Source organism: Abramis brama (assembly GCF_963993115.1).
Source record: "Abramis brama genome assembly, chromosome: 2".
In the NCBI taxonomy this organism is placed as follows: domain Eukaryota; kingdom Metazoa; phylum Chordata; class Actinopteri; order Cypriniformes; family Leuciscidae; genus Abramis; species Abramis brama.
This window is the reverse complement of record NC_139964.1, coordinates 6,560,704-6,579,279: the sequence shown is the minus strand read 5'-3', so window position 1 is coordinate 6,579,279 and position 18,576 is coordinate 6,560,704. Positions and strand designations below refer to the sequence as shown.

General features: G+C 36.2%; 1 protein-coding gene across 2 annotated transcripts in view; it reads left to right on the top strand.

The window, feature by feature from the left end:
• Positions 1–18,576, top strand: part of LOC311077565 (uncharacterized protein) — a 166,518-nt gene that overhangs the window by 56,380 nt on the left and 91,562 nt on the right. The gene's annotated exons all lie outside the window — the stretch shown is intronic.

Sequence of the window (18,576 nt, the reverse complement as noted above, 5' to 3'; positions counted from 1 at the left end):
ATAGTCTGGTTCAGCGGCCACATAAACCACGTTATATCAACATTGACTAGGCAACTACATAGTAAACGTAGATTGGCTTACTTTTGATGACTAGCTTATAACAGGAGACGACGTGGCTGGGGGTCGCACACAGTTTTAAATTCGAACACATTATTCTCTGAGTGTACACACACCGGCGGCATCTGTCCGCTGCGCCCAGCAACGGCTCAGGACCTTGTTCAAAATCCTGCCGCGTCACAGAGCGCTATTTACATAGTTTTATATTAAATTTACATTTATTTGTCTCAAATCGTAGTTAATGTATACTGACTTCACCATGGGCTGCAATATACGTTTAGTTTTATATTCATTTACAGAAATCAGCTGCTTGAATGAAAATTGCTGACATTATCGGATTTTCAGGTGAGAGTTGTCCTAGAACCTCTGCATTATTTTCCTCCTGCGGCGGCCGTGGTCTTTTTGACACGAACTTTAGTGTTGCTCTGTTTCATTTTAGTTTAACATAACGTTACTTAGCTAAACTTCAGTGTCCCTCTGTGAAATGTGCTCGTCGTTGTGAAGGGGGGGGGTGGGCTGTTCGTAATCTGACTGCGAAATGCGCTACGCGGGCATTTTGTCTGCACTGTGACAACCAAACAAGAATCAAGAAACATTAAGATTTATTTTTATAGGTCAAAATTGTGATAATCGCAACATAATTTCCTAGGCTACCTTGTGAGGCCACTGACTAGATGGGCCTGACTGTCAGGTGGGTGGGCCCAGGCCCATCCAGGCCCACCCGTAGCTACGCGAGTGCTTGCTTGTTGCTCACACACATATTATGTTGAAATAACAATATGTTGAAGTAACATTATTAATAATAATTAATCTTTAATAATATTTGATTGAATGCTGAATGTTGTGCTTGTCCAATTTAATAAAATTAAAACTTTAATTGTGATAATTAAAATAATTTAATATTTAATATTGAGTGGCCAATTTTTGCTCATTTATTAGTAGTATTTATGTAATATAGGCTATATAACTGCGCAGCTCCCTCCTGTAGCCTGAATGATCTAGCACAGCCGCCCCTGGTTATAACGGCCCACATATTAAAAATGGTCGGGTTTAAATCGGGCTCGGGCTCATAATTACAGTGAACGTGTCGGGCCGGGCCGGGCTCGGACACAACGGGCTCGGGCTCGGGTAGGGTCGGGCTTGATTTGTTGGGCCCGATCTAAGCTCTACGCTTAATCATCACTAAATTAATCACTTAATTATCTCATTAATTTTAACACTCTTGAGTGTTAATTTAACACTCATATTTTAACACTTTACACGCGTGGACTCATATACACTTCCAGCCCCAGGAGTGTTAATTTAACACCGCTCCATCTGAAAGCAGGTGATGGCGATTTACTACTTATCAAGGAACCGGCTTTACTGACGAGATGCGCATAACAATATCGTGCGATATATCGCCCAGCCCTACATGTGGCATTGCTGTGCAGAGGTGTGAAGTCCAGGTTCAGAAAGTAAAAGTCCTCCTCAGTATTTTGTTCCAATCACCTGGATTTGCTAATTCAGCAGGAGAGAGAACTAATTAGTGAAATCAGATGACTGAGTTTATGGGTGGAATAAACATATGGCAGGACTTTTACTCTTTGGCCCCTGGATTACCCACCTCTGCTAATATGTACCTTTGAGGGACTAATATGTACTCTTTAGATACAAAAGTACACCTTTGGAAAAGGTACCGCCACAGCGACAGCTTTTGTACCTTTTTTTCTGAGAGTGTAATTATAGTCAACACCTGCAAGTGTACACTTTGAAAAGTAAAAATGACAGAAGGTTATGTTAATTCAACTTTATTAAAACTGCATATGGTAATCAAATTGCACTTCCAAAAGTCAAACATTTGTGAAAAAAAAAAAGAAAAAAGAAAAAAAGAAAAATATGAATATACAACTTTATTTTAAGTATAATAAATAAAACATAAAAAGAAAGATGAGAACATTTAATGAACAAAACCGTGTTATGTACATGGCAGACAGTCGTCGAAAGCCGGACGATAAAGTTTGGTAACCAGAGTCATTCCAGGAAACATCCACAAATCCAGAGGAGCAAAGAAACGAATGAGACTAAATATAAATAGTATTAATAGCAGACAGGCTACATTAGTCACATTAGAAAATGAAGTTGTAGGTTGTGTTTGAATAATTACGTATCTTATTTTGCTGAGATAGGCTAAAATAAACGCAATACTCACGTATCCTTGCTCGATGAAGAATGAGACAACACACAATGAGCCCTTTTTTCAAATTTAAAAGTCTGATTTCGTGCTTCAGGGCAGTGACGAGTACATATGTAGTCCAGTGGTTAAGACACCATTGGCACAACCTTAAGCAATGGCCCTGAACGGTGGTTTAATGTCAACATTGTGACAACGCTGTGACAACCTTCACCACACAACGTATTTATAGCAACCTTTTGGCCATGTTGATAAAACGTTGTTAGACAGTTGGGTATGTTGTGCCAACATACTGTGTTTGATGGGGATGTTGTCAGTGTAAATAGAGGAGGAGTGCTCAATAACTGAAACCGGGTGTGTTTGATCAAGACGGATTAAGTCACCTTGACCTCTTTGTCTCTTTATATTTCTCTAGTTATTAGTTAGTCATGACTAGTTTTCAATCATCACTTAATTAATCACTTAATTATCTCATTAACAATCTTTAGAGTGGGACCACACAGTAAAAACCCCAGTGTTAAATCAACACTGCTCAGAGTACATATGGTCCCACTCTACAGAGTGTTAAAATTAACACTGAAGCAGTGTTGAAGTTAATGAGATAATTAAGTTAACACTGAAGCAGTGTTGAAGTTAATGAGATAATTAAGTGATTAATGAAGTGATGATTGGCCATTAGTGGTGACACCTGATGATAACAAGCAGACTCACTGAAGGAAAGAGAAACAAGAACAGAAAAAAGAGAAACACAAGAACTACTGACTTCGAGCCATTATTGCACTTATTATTTTACCAGTTTGACTTTATTTCTGTCATACATCTACACACGGTCTTATTTAGATTTAACAGAAGTTTAGATGGTAATGTTTTATGGAATGTTTCGTTTCATGTCACCATTATGGTGGTCAGTGTTTGCTTTAGTTGGGCTCTTGACCCTTTCCTTTTTAACATTAGTATTTTTCTGGCTGCTCCAACTCTGTGTTTATAAAGCATATGTGTTGTGGCAAAAGAAACTATGACCTGGGCTGTGTTTCCTGAAAGCATCGCAAGCCTAATTTGATCGTACAGACCATTTGTTGCAGTTGGTCTGCAATCAAGTAAGGCTTAAGATGCTTTTGGAAATGCAGCCCTGGTTATGATTTGATGATGAATTTACTAGTGACTTGATTCAATGATGGCACCCAGCATTATAAACTGATTATCCACGTTTTATAATTTTTTTCACTACAGTAGTTACTTCCAACAATGTTTTAATGATCTGAACATTTTTAAAATCACACACAGACATCAAGAATCTACATATGAATCTCAACAATGGTGACAATCAAACAAATGCTTAATGTTGCAGTGCATGATGGGAGCCACCAATCAGAATGCATCAATGGCTGACATCATGCATTGCAGCATGAATACATTATGCAGCTGAATTGTCCTGTAATTTTCATTGTTTGCTTTTATTTTGCTATTGTTTTGTTCTGACTTTAGTAGCTTGTTTTGTGATGTTCAGAGTTGATCTGTTTGTCACTAGTTTGTTTATTGTCACCATTGTTGAGATTCATATGCTGATTCTTGATGTCTGTGTGTTTTAACACAATAACTTCTTTGCACAAAGTATTTTCAAAGTTTTTCATATTGCTGTTGGATCTCAAACTGTAGAATCTCAGAGCTACAATCACCAATACTAAAACAAGACATCAAGAATATAGTCAAAATTTAGACTCTGAATGACATCAGTGAATCAGGACACTACATGATGATAATGTCTTTATCATCAAAACATATTGTGAGCAGGTCATATTTTCTCTTGCAATAACAAATGTGCTTTATAAACACAATGTTGGAACAGTCAGAGAAAAACTAATATAAACAAAATGAAAAGAGTCAAGAGCCCAACTAAAGAAAACACTGACCACCATAATGGTAACTTAAGAAAACTTCCATAAAACATTACCATCTAAACTTCTGTTGAATCTCAAGAACTTTTGTCGATGTATGACAGAAATAAAGTCAAACTGGTAATAATAAATGCAACAATGTGTAATGACTCGAAGTCAGTAGTTCTTGTGTTTCTCTTTTTTCTGTTATTGTTTTTTCTCTTTCCGTCAATGATTATGCTTATTAACATCAGGTGTCACCACTAATGGTCAATCACTTAATTAATCACTTAATTATCTCATTAACTTCAACACTGCTTCAGTGTTAACTTAATTATCTCATTAACTTCAACACTGCTTCAGTGTTAATTTTAACACTCTGTAGAGTGGGACCATATGTACTCTGAGCAGAGTTGATTTAACACTGGGGATTTTGCTGTTTAACTACACTGTGAACCCTTGCTGTAAAAAAAGGCCAAATTCTGACAATATCATACCATTTAGCATTAAAACAGTAATATACCGTAGAAAACAAAAATAGCCTACAGGAATATACTGTGAATTAACAGCGCTCAAAGTCGACACTCAGAGAGTTCACTAATATAGTCCCCTTGAATGTAAAGAAGTGAGTGAATTGAGACACTGATGAACACCTGATAAGCAGAATCACTGAAGGACAGAGAAACAAGAACAGAAAAAAGAGAAACACAAAAACTACAACTGACTTCCAGGAACACTGAGTGTGAAACCAGTTTACGATTATTTCTTTCATACATGTACAAAAGTTCTTGTTGAGAATGAACAGAGATTTAGTTAATAATAAAGTTTGTTGTCACCATGATGGAGATCAGTATTTGCTTTAGTTGGTCTCTTGTCCCTTGACTTCTTACCATTCATCTCTCTCTGACTGATGTAACAGTGAGTTTATAAAACACATTTGTTATGGCAAGAAAAGTCAAGAGGAAGATGATCAGGTGTTTATGGATTTTGTGATGATGTCACAATCATCCTGGACTTGTCTGAATTTCAGATCATTCTTGTATATATTCTTTGAATTTATGGGCATTTAATATTCTGAAAAGTATCGTAATCATATAGTGCATTAAAACATTTTGAACTCCTGCTTGACTCAGACACACACAGACATCAAAAATCAGCACATGAATCTCAACAATGGTGACAATCAAAAGTTTCATGTCGCAATGCATGCTGGGTTTTAGGATACTATAAAACTCCCAGCATGCACTTTATCTAACTAAATTGGACTCTATATGAGTTCAGTGATTCAGGTCTAATGATTGTGAAATAATGATTATGTTAAAACACAACCAACACACTGTAAAAAAAAATGTGTTCACTCAACTTACATTTTTTAGTTATTTTTTTGCTTTGACTCAGTTAAGTTTTATTGACTTAATCTACTAAGTATGTTCAACTTAAAAAGTTTAGTTGACATAGTTAAAATAGTTGAGCCAACAACTTATTTCAAGTAACCTGGACTTGTAAAGATTAGTTGAAATACGATAACTTACATTTTCAAGTTACCTGGACTTCTAAATATTAGTTGAAATACGATAACTTACATTTTCAAGTTATCTGTACTAAAGTGTATGTTCATTGAACTTAATTTAGCATATTTTCTCAACTTGCAATATAGCACACTCAACCAAATAAATAAAAGATTTTTCCATACAAATGGTTTTATTGTTCCTTACAAATCAATAAATGTTAAGAACAAACTGTTAACATATTCAAAGGAATACAATTATATCACAATTGCATGAAGTTTAAAGATAAAAATGTATTTGAAAAATGCATAGAAAGTGTATTCATGTGGGATTCTTTTCATGTTTGTACAAGTTTTCAGCATTGATGGCCTGACATGCATTCTCATTGCTTAATTTTTTAAAATTTTACTTGGCTAAAACATATATTAAGATTTCATGTGTTTTAAAGTTATTTCACAGTCAAGGGGGTATATTTATGTGAAAAATCTTAAAGTCTCATGTCACGGGGTGACAAATAAGCCGGGGACTATCCCTGCTAGAGAAATGTCCCCGCTGAGATTTGGGAAGCGAAACACCGTCCCAAAGCCTGGGTGAGTGCCTGTCGCTATGGTAACCTAGTGGCGGATTGACAGCAGGTGTGGGTAATTTGCGCTGAGCGTTTGAATGGGGCCACACTAGCTCATGAGAGTATAAAAAGTCAGTGGAAGAGAAAGTGAGGGTGGTTCTTCCCCGGGACGAGGAGAGGTGAGGCGCGCAGTACGTGAGCGGCCGTGGCCGCGGTCGCGGTGGGAGGCCGCGGGAGAGAGAGGACGAGAGAGAGACAGACGAGAGAGACAGATGAGAGAGACAGATGAGAGAGCCAGAGAGAACTTCGGCTGGATTGCGGGCGGAGGCCTTGGTGCACTGTGGCTGTCCATTCCTCCCTCTGTCTGAGTTCAGTGAAGAGCCTGCTAATGCTTGAAGAGCCTGCTAATGCTTGAAGAGCCTGCTAATGCTGTGAGTTACACGTGTCTATTCCTCCCTCTGTCTGAGTCCAGTGAAGAGCCTGCTAATGCTTGAAGAGCCTGCTAATGCTGTGAGTTACACGTGTCTATTCCTCCCTCTGTCTGAGTCCAGTGAAGAGCCTGCTAATGCTGTGAGTTACACGTGTCTATTCCTCCCTCTGTCTGAGTCCAGTGAAGAGCCTGCTAATGCTGTGCCGAGAAATGCGAAGAGAACGCTGAAGAGAATGCGGAAGAGAATGCGGAAGCTGTGAATTATGTTCATTCCTCTCTCTGTCTGAAGGTGCTGAGAAACGCGAAGAGAACGCTGAAGAGAATGCGGAAGCTGTGAATTATGTTCATTCCTCTCTCTGTCTGAAGGTGCTGAGAAACGCGAAGAGAACGCTGAAGAGAATGCGGAAGCTGTGAATTATGTTCATTCCTCTCTCTGTCTGAAGGTGCTGAGAAACGCGAAGAGAACGCTGAAGAAGAGAATGCGGAAGCTGTGAATTATGTCCATTCCTCTCTCTGTCTGAAGGTGCTGAGAAACGCGAAGAGAACGCTGAAGAAGAGAATGCGGAAGCTGTGAATTATGTCCATTCCTCTCTCTGTCTGAAGGTGCTGAGAAACGCGAAGAGAACGCTGAAGAAGAGAATGCGGAAGCTGTGAATTATGTCCATTCCTCTCTCTGTCTGAAGGTGCTGAGAAACGCGAAGAGAACGCTGAAGAAGAGAATGCGGAAGCTGTGGATTATGTCCATTCCTCTCTCTGTCCGAAGGTGCTGAGAAACGCGAAGAGATACATGAAGAGAATGCGGAAGCTGTGGATTATGTCCATTCCTCTCTCTGTCCGAAGGTGCTGAGAAACGCGAAGAGAACGCTGAAGAGAATGCGGAAGCTGTGGATTATGTCCATTCCTCTCTCTGTCTGAAGGTGCTGAGAAACGCGAAGAGAACGCTGAAGAGAATGCGGAAGCTGTGGATTATGTCCATTCCTCTCTCTGTCCGAAGGTGCTGAGAAATGCGAAGAGATACATGAAGAGATAACCTGAACTGAAGAGACGTTTTAAAATTGTTTTTATTATTTAATAAAGAGTATATTTATTTTGAATGCTGTGTCTGCCATTTCCTTCGTGTCCACGGCCGGCTCCTCAGGGGCGGCACGCAAGAGAAGGGGTGGGCGGCCCGCTGGCGCTCCACCCCGACCTGTGACACTCAGTTCACACAAAAAAAGTTGCTCACCTGTTAATACTTTCCATTGTTGGTGGACAAATGAAGATCTTTTTAATAAAATCGGTGAGCTTTCTGTCCCTCCTTTGACAGCCTAAGCAACTAGCACTTTCAAGGTCCAGAAAAGACATTCTTAAAGTAATCCAAGTGACTCCAGTGGTTTAACCTAAGTTTTATGAAGCATTCCATTTTATTTATTAAATCATTTTCTCCATCAAATGTTTACAAGAACATAGCAGCACATGATTCTTGTGTCGACGCGAAAGCTGACACTGCTGCATGTAAACAAATATATAAACCACTGAAGTCACTTGGATTACTTTAAGGATGCCTTTTCTGGACCTTGAAAGTGCTAGTTGAGTAGGATGTCAAAGGAGGGACAGAAAGATCAAAGATTTCATTTAAAAAAAATATCTTAATTTATGTTTCAAAGATAAACAACCCAGCGGGCATCTTGATGTCAAAATTAGGTCAAGAAATAGGTCAAAAATGAAAGTCAAATTGATGTCAAAGTGTTGATGTCAATTTGATGTCAAGATTTGACCTCTGCTGATGTCATTTTGCCAAACAAAAAGGTGAAATGCATGGCCGTACACTTATTACCAGCTTCACTTAAAACTAACCAGATTTACTTTCTTTAATTTCCAGTTTAAATAAATATAATATTTAAATAGTTTAAAATATATTAAACATATTTTGATGACACCATGATGGTGGTTAGCGTTTGCTTTAGTTGTGCTCTTGGCCCTTCACTCTTTAAAATAAATTTTCTCTGGCTGCTGTAATTATGTGTTTATAAAGCACAACTGTTGTAGCTAAAAAAAGCCATAAGATCAGGAGATGTTGGCTGTTTATTGAAAATGATGATATTATCATCATGTAATTGCCTGAATCGCTGATCTTATTCAGTGTCTGATGTTTGATTATATAGGACTTGTGATTTTAATGTTGTATTATAATAGAAGCCATTTAATTTTACAGCATGAGAATATTTTTTTTAATTAATAAAGGATTTTAAAAACATTTAATGCATTAAAATCAACATTATTACTTAGCTATCAAGAATCAGTGTATGACTCTCAACAATGGTGACAATCAGTAAAATGCTTCATGCTGCAGTGCATGCTGGGAACCACCAATCAAAACTCACCCACATCTCCCAGCATGCATTGCGGCTTTAATAAATTATGCAGCTGTAGTTGATCTGATTATCTGGATATTTTGTTTGATTGTCACTATTGTTGAGATTCATATGCTGTTTCTTGATGTCTGTGTGCGTCTCAGTAATGCCATAGATGAAACGTTTTTGTGCACTAAATAGTTAGTAAAAACCAAGAATATTATTTGATAACATTGCTAGACATGCTGTAGAATCAAATGACTTTTATCATGAATAAAATCACTTTTATACCACAAGTCCCATATAATCAAAGCATTAGACACTGAATAAGCTCAGGGATTCAGGCAGTTACATGATGATATCATCAATAAACAGCCAACATCTCCTGATCTCAGTTTCTGATGGCTTTTTTAACACACAGTTAAAGCAGCCAGAGAAATTTTTATATTAAAGAGTCAAGGGTCAAGAGCACAACTAAAGCAAACGCTAACCACCATCATGGTGACTTTAAAATACGAATATGATTTCATTAAACTGGAAATTAAATAAAGTAAATCTGGTTAGTTTAAGTGAAGCTGGTAATAAGTGTACGGTCATGCATTTCACCTTTTTGTTTGGCAAAATGACATCAGCAGAGGTCAAAATCTTGACATCAAATTGACATCAACACTTTGACGTCAATTTGACTTTCATTTTTTACCTATTTCTTGACGTAATTTTGACATCAATTTGATGTCATATTGATGTTAAATTGACATCAAATGCCCACTGGGAAAGGTCTTTTAGGTTTGGAGCAACATGAGATCTAACATCTAACAAAATAATTTTAATTTAGGTTAAACTAACACTTTAAGATTTTTCACATTAATAATACCCCTTTAACTGTGAAATAACTTTAAACCACACGAAATCTTAATATATGTTTTAGCCAAGTAAAATTAAACAAAGTTAAACAATGAAAATGATGTCAGGCCCTTGATGCAGATAACTTGTAAAAACATGGGTAAACAAAAAAATACAGATGAAAACACAGGCTCTTTGTAGAAATACATACCTTACCTCAACAACATCTTTAATTCAACAATGTATTTTTAAGAGAGTGCACTCTTGCACTGCAGGTGCACTTCCTCGATTACAAGGGCCACATCACTAGAGTTGCATGCACTGTTAAAAATGTTCGTAATTTTAACTGTAAAAAACTGTAAAAAAGCAACGGGAAAAAAATGTTAATTCCTTAACGGTATGTACCCTTACTATATACAGTGAAAAACTGTAATAGCTCTCACGGGACATTTCATGTAATTTTACATTAATATACTGTTAAATGTACGGATTTTGGAAGTACACTGTAAAAAAAAAAACTTACCGTTGCATTTACCGTATCTTACCGGAAAAAATACGGTAGCAAATGTTTACTAATTTTACAAAGTTTTACATCATCGAACTAAAAATTACGGTGAAAAACTGCCAGCTGGTTGCCAGTACTTTACCGTAAAAAATACGGTATAAATATTTATGTTTTACGGCATTGAACTAAAGTTTACGGTAAAAAACTGGCAGCTGGTTGAAAGCGATTTACCGTAAAAAATACGGTAGTAATATTTTAGGTTTTACGGCAGTGATCGAAATATTACGGAAAAAAACTGGCAGCTGTGGTTGCCAGTACTTTACCGTAAAAAATACGGTAGAATTGTTTTTGCTTTTACGGCACTGAACTAAAGTTTATACGGTAAAATACGGTAGTAATATTTTAGGTTTTATGGCATTGAACATTGAACTGAACTTTTATATAAAAAATAAAAAATAAAAACCTGCCAGCTGTGGTTTCCTGTAATCTAATTATTTAGAATTACCAGAGGTTTAGACGTTGATGTTTTATTGAAAATAATAAAGTTTGAAGTTACCATTATGGAGATGAGTGTTTGCTTTAGTTGGGCTCTCTGACTTTTTAACTTTAGATTTACTCTGACTGCCTTAACTGTGTGGTTATATAACACAAATGTTATGGCATGAAAATCAGAGAAAAAAATGTGACCAGGTGATGATGGCAGGTTAATGATGAGAAAATCGTCATATTGTGGCCTGATTAACTGACCTTATAAAGAGTCTTATCTCTCTTTGAGCGAAGTGATAATATTGATTATAATATTACAAATAAATATTTCATATTATTGAGTATAATATTTCTGTAAATAAGCAACAGATAATATGAAGAACTTTAAAAATACATGGTGTAGAAAAAAGGATTTAAACTATTGCTTGATTTAAACCAACACAGACATCAAGATTCAGCGTATGAATCTCAACAACGGTGACAATCAACACAATAATCAGATAAAACTCTGAACATCACAAAACAAGCTACTAAAAAGCTGCAACAAAAACAACATCAAAAATAAAAGCAGATATAATAATAAAAGAAAATACTAAGGCAATTCAGCATAATGTATTCCTGCTGCAATGCATGCTGGGAGATACTGATGAGTTTTGATTGGAGGCTCAATTAGGGCTGGGCGATTTAAATCGCGATATGGTTATGCGCATCTCATCAGTAAAGCCGGTTCCTTGATTAGTAGTAAATCACCATCACCTGCTTTCAGATGAAGCAGCATTTAGGGCTGAGGAGATAATTAAGTGATTAATTTAGTGATTATTGACTATTATTGAAGACACCTGATGTTAACAAGCAGAATCACTGAAGAAGAAAATCACAAATTGTAAGTTACCATTAAGGTGATGGGTGTTTGCTTTAGTTGGGCTCTAGACCATTATATGTAGGGGGGTGGTGTGGCGCAATGGATAAGACACATGCCTTTGGTGTGAGAGACCCGGGTTCGAATCCATTGTGAGACACTTAACCCCTAGTTGCTCCAGAGGCGTGTGACCTCTGACATATATAGCAATTGTAAGTCGCTTTGGATAAAAGCGTCAGCTAAATGAATAAATGTAAATGTAAATATGTTTACTTTAATATTTACTGTTGTTTGTCTGCTGTTATTAATTTATAACAGTTAAATGAACAAAGTAAAATGTTATCTTATAGTGTTGGTTGTGTTTTGACATAATCATGCGGTGATCTGAAAAAGGAAACTTATTGAGATAGTTTGGTTTAACTTGTTAGCAGCAGTTTAGTGATTCTTCATCCTATAAGTATCAGTACTTTACTTACAATTCAATATATTTAATAAACATTGTTCTGATCAAAAGACTTTCAGATAAATTCATTTAAAACACAGACATCAATAATCAGCCTGTGAATCTCAACAATGGTGACAATAATAAAACATATTGCAGTGGCTGCCACCAATCACAACTCAATAATGGCTCCCATCATGCATTGCGGTATGAATAAATTATGATCTGAATTGTCTATGTAATTTACTTTTCCTAATTGAATATTCTGCTCGTCACCATTGTTGAGATGCATAGACTGAATCTTGACATCTGTGTGTGCCTAAAAGAATGATTTTTTTTGTTTAAACAACTTTTAAGAAATCCTTTATATTATATCAAAAAGTCTGGGCATTTATGCAGATTCACTAACCAACAACATAAACCGAAGTCAGAAAGAAGGATTTTAATGAGTTCAGTGACATCTGTGTGTACCATCATTGATTCACAACTGCCATCACACGATTCATTTTCTTTCTGATTTTCTAGCCATAATCAACATGTTTTATAAACACAGAGTTACAGCAGGCAGAATAAAACTAGTGTCAGAAAGTCAAGAGCCCAACTAAAGCAGTCACTGATCTCCATCATGGTGACTTCAAATGAAACAATAAATCATCAACATCTAAACCTCTGTTAATTCTCAAACAGAACTGTAGGCGTCTGACAGAAATAAAGTCAGTCTGGTCAGTAATAAGTGAAGCTGGTAATGCTGTTTGTGGAGTTGTTTAATCCTCCTCTGCTGAGATCTTCACAGATTTAATGTTTTTTATCTTCAGTTGATTTCATCTAAGGCTGTGGCTGAAGTCAGTTGTAGTTCTTGTGTTTCTGCTCGTCTCTTTTTTCTGTTCCTGTTGTTTCTCTAAATGGACATTCCCAGAATTCCCTGTGTGACACTTCACATTTGATGCTATTTAATTTAAATAAATATGTTTCTTCTTGGTTTTTGTTATCAGTTTATATTATATTTTTTTGGTTTATATTACATCATATATTGTTTAATGAATGTTTATGGCATTATTTGGAGTCACGTGTGTATGTCACCATGATGGTGTTTTGTGTTTGTGTGTATGACACTGTGCACCTTCTCAATATTAACACGTGCCTCAGTTTGTGAAAAACTAATGGTATACTTAAATCATCGTGGTTTTTTTATTTTTCTTTTTTGCCATTTGTGTTATTATGATGGTTTTCAGTATATTGCAAATATATAAAGCAGACTTTAATACTTCAGTGAAATTTAATGATAACATTTATCGGTTTATGTAATATAACGGTTGTCCCATGAAAACTAAAAGGTTCCTACTAGGGCTGGGCGATTTAAATCGCGATATTGTTATGCGCATCTCGTCAGTAAAGCCGGTTCCTTGATTAGTAGTAAATCGCCATCACCTGCTTTCAGATGGAGCGGCATTTACTACAAAGAGCCGTAGTTAACTGACAAGCTGAGCCATATCGCATTAAAATCGCGGACGTATCGCCAGCGATATTTAATGCGATATGGCTCAGCTTGTCAGTTAACTACGGCTCTTTGTACACAGCAAACACTCCTGTGTTAAATTAACACTCCTGGGAGTGTATGAGTCCACACTCAAGAGTGTTTAAGTTAATGAGATAATTAAGTGATTATTTTAGTGATGATTGAACATTATTGAAGACACCTGATGTTAACAAGCAGAATCACTGAAGGAGAAAATCACAAATTGTAAGCCACCGTTATGGCGATCAATGTTTGCTTTAGTTGGACTCTTGACCCATATATTATTAATTTTAGATTTTGTTTGGCTGTTGTATCTGGCTTATAATCGCCAGTTGAACAAAGAAAAAAGTGATCTGATGGTGTTGGTTATATTATGACAATCATCATTTGAACTTGATCACTGAACTCATTAAGATCCTTCTTTCTGACTTCGATTTATGTTGTTGGTTACAGCATAACTGTGATTCTGCATAAATGCCCAGAATTTTTGATATAATATAAAGGATTTCTTAAAAGTTGTTTAAAAAAGAAAATCATTCTTTTAGGCACACACAGATGTCAAGATTCAGCCTATGCATCTCAACAATGGTGACGAGCAGAATATTCAATTAGGAAAAGTCAATTACATAGACAATTCAGATCATAATTTATTCATACCACAATGCATGATGGGAGCCATTATTGAGTTGTGATTGGTGGCAGCCACTGCAATATGTTTTATTATTGTCACCATTGTTGAGATTCACAGGCTGATTATTGATGTCTGTGTTTTAAATGAATTTGTCCGAATATCTTTTGATCAGAACAATGTTTATTAAATATTTTGAATTAAAGTACTGATAATCATAGGCTGAAGAATCACAAAACTGCTGCTAACAAGATAAATCAAACTATCTCAATAAGTTTCATTTTGCAGATCACAGTATGATTATGTCAAAACATAACCAACACTATAAGATAACATTTTACTTTGTTCATTTAACTGTTATAAATCAATAACAGCAGTAAAACAACAGTAAATATTAAAGTAAACATATAATGGTCTAGAGCCCAACTAAAGCAAACACCCATCACCTTAATGGTAACTTACAATTTGTGATTTTCTTCTTCAGTGATTCTGCTTGTTAACATCAGGTGTCTTCAATAATGCTCAATCATCACTAAATTAATCACTTAATTATCTCATCAGCCCTAAATGCCGCGCCATCTGAAAGCAGGTGATGGTGATTTACTAATAATCAATGAACCGGCTTTACTGACGAGATGCGCATAACAATATCGCGATTTAAATCGCCCAGCCCTAGTTCCTACTGTATTTTTTATGGTAAAGTACTGGGAACCACAGCTGATGTTTATTTACCACACATTTAAATCCTGCTAAAGGTTTTTTTTTTTTTTTTTTTCAAAGTAAGGTTGCTACCATATTTTTTACGGTAAAATACTGGCAACCAAGCTAACGTTTTTTACCGTAAATTTCACAGGGGTTTTTTTACATTGTGTTTTTTTGCCCCTAAATTTAAATCCCGTAAAACATAAAAGGTTGCTACCTTATTTTTTACGGTAAAATACTGGCAACCACAGCTGCCGGTTTTTTACCGTAAATTTCACGGGTTTTTTTTAACAGTGTGGAATTGGGTCTATCACATCTTCCACCACTGTGATGATTCCTAGAGTCATGCCCCGATCATATCTTCTTCGGAATCTGTGTGCTGTATTAAAAAATGACAAACTTCAAAATGTGCTTTCACACATACAACACTGAAGCTCAACCACTTAAACACAACATGAGTACACCAAGTCTTATTTAGTGTTCCGAAGAAGATTAAAGGTCTTACAGGCTTGGAACAATATGAGGGCGAGTAATTAATGAGAGAACTTTATTTTTTGAACGAACTATCCTGTAAAAAACCTTTAAACTGAGAGACTTAGGTCAAATACTATACACTGTGAATAAACGGAGGCATTTTGCATCTGTACACTAAATGAAGCATTATAAAATGTTACAATCAAGCTACAATATTTGATAAACATTATAAAATGATTGACTAGAAGGTGACTAATTTTAATTTATTTTAAATACTCATTAACAAATGACATATTACTTTTTTCTTCAATATTTTGCAGCACTAATAAAAAATATGCATGACAACAGAAATGGCAAGAAAGGAAGTGCCCATAATGTTTATGAAAAAAGTACAGTAGAAATATATGTACTTACATTTTTATCTAGGCTGTCCATGGTCCTCATTTCAGCAATGTCAGCAAAGCGCTTGAACGGTAGACAACAGTTTTGATAGATGCCAGTCAAGACCCTCATAAAAGGACTTGCTCAGGTCCAGTGAAATTAGCACGTTGAATTCTGCACTGATCTAAACTAATATTAAATGACACAAACATAACAGCAGCATGTTAACAACACTGCAAAATAATATATCTACATATTCATCTAAACACCATTTTCAGCAGTGCAGGACTTTACCTGTCTCTCACAAAAAAAAAACGGCCACCTCTTTTTCCATATCAGATACTGGAGGATCCTTTTTTAACTCTCCTGTCTGCCTGTAATGCCACAGGTCTCTGAGAAAGCATAAAGATCACAGTTCAACGTAAAAGCTGCAGCACAGAGCCGGACAGATTGTGTATGGTCCCTGGACAAATGTTTTTTTTAGAGCAAACTCAGTTCTAAATGAACACACACAGTCTTTATAGATGCAGGGAAGCAGACAGTTACTTACATGATGGCAGTGCTTCAGCTTGTAATGTTAGTGCCTTCTGACAATGCGTTCATTGGTTGTCTTGAAAAAAAACAGAACTTGCTGCTCCACTTTATTGGTCAAGGCCAAGGGCAAAAGAAAAGAACAATTAAGTCAACTAACATTTAATAAACCGAGTACACATACACAATCAAGATCAAGACCAGATCAATAATAGTTTATCACCAAATTTGTGGATATATATTTATTGACATTACTATTAAGACCTTATTAGGTCAGTATTAGCTGCTAAGCATTTCACTAGTTCTGGGGAAAACACTGCGATGGTTAAGCGGTTGCTATAGTTACATAATCTCCCACAATAAACTAAACATAACCAGAGCCCGTCTACGGAGAGCCTTGGCACTTCCTATTAGCCCCATTGTATCGATCTTGGTTGCAGTTCCATTAGAATTCCACTAGAGGTGATCGCGGGCGAGTGCAGACTGAATGGGAGTCAATGGGGCTAGACGGCTAAATGTGTCTCTTTCACCCGATTGCCGTTGAGAAATCTCTGATTTTATTGTAGGTTTTGCAAGTTCAACATGGGTTATAGGTTGAAAGTTGAATGAACGAGTACTTATTTCTTTTCGATTTCTTACAGGTTGAGTTGTTGTTGCCCATAACACGCTAGCATTCTGCTAATGACGTCAGCATTCTGACGTCATTGACATTTTAAAAGACTTTTTAAAGCAAATAAGTGACTCTAAAAAATGTAACACCCAGCAATGTGTAATTTCTTTGCATCTCCTTTCGAATACAACATTCAAATTACTAGACAAAAAATTATATCCTGAGAAAAGTGGATTTTGAGGGTTTTTCGCCATAGACCTCCATTCATTCTGCACTCGCCTGCGAGCGCCCCCGCATGGACAGAGACGTGTTACTGCAGCCAGTCCAGAAACCGGAAGTAAGCAGAGAGTGCCAATTCTCTTCCTATTAGACATTCTCTGTCATAACTGACCACAGTCTTTTAAGTTCGACATTTAATAAGTAAAACTAGACAGCTGTACAACAACTTTTCAGTTATGGAGCGTCCATCTCGAACACCGGAGGATTCTGATAATTCTGCCGCACCACTCACACAGTTTTACATTAAATTAACCTTACATTATTTGTCAGCTCGTTGTTGTCGTACTCACGCGTCGACGCTGCTTTGCCTGAATGGTGATTAGACTTGCTGATTTTGGCGCAAATAACTTGAACATGAGAGTGAACAAACATGGTAGAAATGCGTTATTTTTCACGACATGCATTTCCCGCTCTCTGGGCTATCAGTCTCTCTCACATAATATATATATATATATATATATATATATATATATATATATATATATATATATATATATATATATATATATTAGCCTACGTAACGTTAAACTGGCAAAACTGGATTAGCAACGGTCCAATGTGATCTAGAAACGTTGATATTGAACAATACATGGATGATTACTTCATATGTGATTTTACAAGTTATTACATCATATTAACGAATATTTACTTACCATATTTGATGAAAGTGGAAGAATTAAATCATCTGCGATAAACTCTCCAGCAATGGCCGATGAAGGAGTCAAGGCGAGAGACCTGTTTGTTTCGCGCTTCACGTGATCTCATCTCGCGATAAATAATGAGAACTAACCTTACTGGTTCAGCATATGTTTTTAAGTTGAGGCGGCAAATACTCTAGTTATGTCAACTTGCAGACTAGTTGAGACAGTGAAAACTTAACATGTTAAGTTGAATTAACAAATTCAGAAACCACAAGTTGTATCAACTTACAAAATTACATTGAAACAACTAAAATGCAGAATCTGATGGTGCACCATCAGATCACCTTTTCTCTTTGTTCTTCTGGCTGTTATAACTCAGGTACAGCAGCCAAACAAAACTTAAAGTTAATAATTTAAGGTCAAGAGCCCAACTAAAACACACACTGATCTCCACAATGGTGGCTTTAATTATGGTTTTCTCCTTCAGTGATTCTGCTTGTTAACACCAAGTGTCTTAAATGTTGGCAATAAAAGATATTTTGTAAATTTTACTCATTTTAAATGGTTAAGTTTTAAGGAATTAATTTGATTAATTATAACTCAATTATAATTTGTTCAATTTAATTACTTTTACAATTAATTACTAATTGAAATAGCCCGAGTAAAGATTACAAGCACTTTCTGTGTGGAACAAGTTGCCTAGCTTTTTTTAAGCAAATGTCACTCCACATTTTTTTTC